Genomic DNA, 2,124 nt, shown 5'->3' with positions numbered 1-2,124 from the left:
ATGTTTATTTAGGGCATAATTAACCCCCCACTCCTGCTCTTGGCYGCTGGAATTCAGTGGTTGGGGGTTTTTGCTTCCTATTAGCAGGGAAATCCCGGGATTTCTGTGCTCACGCATGGTTTCCTTATCGTCTGTCTGCGTGGAGCCGGGCTGTCTGGGGGCTCTCTGCATTGGGGTCAGCCCGTGCATTTCCAAAATTCCCAAATTGGGCTGAATTTTCATCTTCCACACCCCCCTGGGCTCGCTGCCCTCGATTCCTGTGCAAAACCCTGGGGAATAGGTCTTGAAATGATTTATTTCATCCATGTCCTTTTTCCGGCTGTYCATAGTCACAGGTTTGAATATTCCGTGTAATTTAAAGGCAGGAAAAGCGGTGTCTCTGCAGCACATTCATGGAGTAAAATGGGAATGAATTAAGTCTAACTTGGAATATTTCACCTGCTCAGCTTGACAATTAATCTGCAGAAATTATATTTTCTTATGTCACGGTTTGGCTGAATTTGAAGTTCCTTTTATTTCCCTTTGTGTCAAATATGAATTGCCTTAGATCTCCCAGTGAAATATATTTATTCCATCTCTGTTTTCCTGAAGCCGAACTATCCTGAGAATGAACAGAAGTGACATTTTACCCCAGACCATCAAAAGATGAGGGACTTCAGGAAAGTTTTACTGAAAATACAAATGGTTCAGGATGAAAAAAGATTATTTCAGGATGAAAAAATTATTTCGCGCTGCCTGTGAAATAATCTTGGAATTGTGTCCTGTCAGAGCTTAAACTGCAGCCGAGGGAAGGCGGCGTCACAGGGAACATATTGTCCCCCCCTCAKTTCCCCAGGACCGGGGCTTTTAGCTCAATGAACTCCAGGCTTTGTAATTAGCAGCAAGGCGATTAGATGGGCCACGTTCCTGGGAGCAATTAGTGCACTAATTGTGTTTGATTGTTTAATTACTCTTGCTGGCTGTAATTGAGGAGAGGCAGCGAACCCCTCTCCGAGAGGTTCCCTTGATAGAAGTGCATCCAATTTTATGGGGAGGGCGACACAGAGATTTCGTGTCTGATTTCTTCTATTTTTTCCCCTTTTCCTCCCTTTAACCATTCCTGCAGCTGCCAGGAAAATCCTCTAAAGGGCATGTGGAAAAAAGCTGGATTTGGAGGAAATCCATAAGAATTCCCGGTTTTGTTCACAAACTTCTTGATGTGCGTGGTGGCAACCAAAAGAAAAGGAATGAATAGGATGGGCACAAAAAGAAAAAGGTTGAGGAGGATGAAGGAGAAAGGGAAAAATGGCAATTAAAGCTGGAGAAATTGCAAATATTCCCAGGGATTTTTGTCTGGGATCCGGGAATGCTCCGTTGCTGTTCCCATTTGTTGTTGGACRGTGATGACACAGGCAGAGAGCTGGGCTGAGGTTTGGAAGATGGAGAGAAAGAGGGAAATTAATCCAAAYCCAAACATCATAGATTCAGCCAAGGAAACTCCAACCTCGCGCTTGGTGTGACTTGGAGGAAAAATATGCGGAGTTACGTGGGAAAATCACGGTGGGAAGGTGCTCAAGGAGGAATTCCTGGAGGGACAGCTCTTCCACCCTCCTCAGGCTGCTCAGAGCTTCCATGGCTGCATTTCCCACTGGGAAWMWCYWTCCAAGGYGGTGGAAGGCTGGCCCAGCCCAGYGGATTTTTGGCAGTGAGCGGCGCACGCGGCGATTTCTCGCCAATGTCGCCTCCTGCTCACGCTGCGATCGCGGCTTTAGGGCTCTCAAAGCCCCCTGCCCGCTGARAGGGAGCTTTCCCTGGCTTCTGCTGAGTATTTCCCTCAAGGGAGGGTTGGTTTAGGGAGCTCTGAGATGGAGGTTTGTCCAATGGGAAGGATGGAATCGGTGGGAACCGCGGAGGAACTCGGAGGTGTGGCCSAGGCAGGGAGGAGGAGATGGAGGAGGAGGGTTGGGGTGAGGGATCAGCAAAACCATCAACCTCCCACCAAGCAGGAAAGTTCCCACTGCCCTGGAAATCCGGGGAAATGCTCCATGGGGAGCGAGGTGGAGGGCACTGACCCCACAGCCTGCGCCGAACTTCCATGAGGAGAAGCACAGAAATACCCAGCGATCAGGAATTCCCTTGCCTGGC

This window comes from Malurus melanocephalus, unplaced genomic scaffold, assembly GCF_030028575.1.
Source record: "Malurus melanocephalus ecotype Western Australia unplaced genomic scaffold, MMel_1.1 scaffold_1077, whole genome shotgun sequence".
In the NCBI taxonomy this organism is placed as follows: domain Eukaryota; kingdom Metazoa; phylum Chordata; class Aves; order Passeriformes; family Maluridae; genus Malurus; species Malurus melanocephalus.
The sequence above is the reverse complement of the archived record's forward strand: the minus strand, read 5'-3'. Positions refer to the sequence as shown.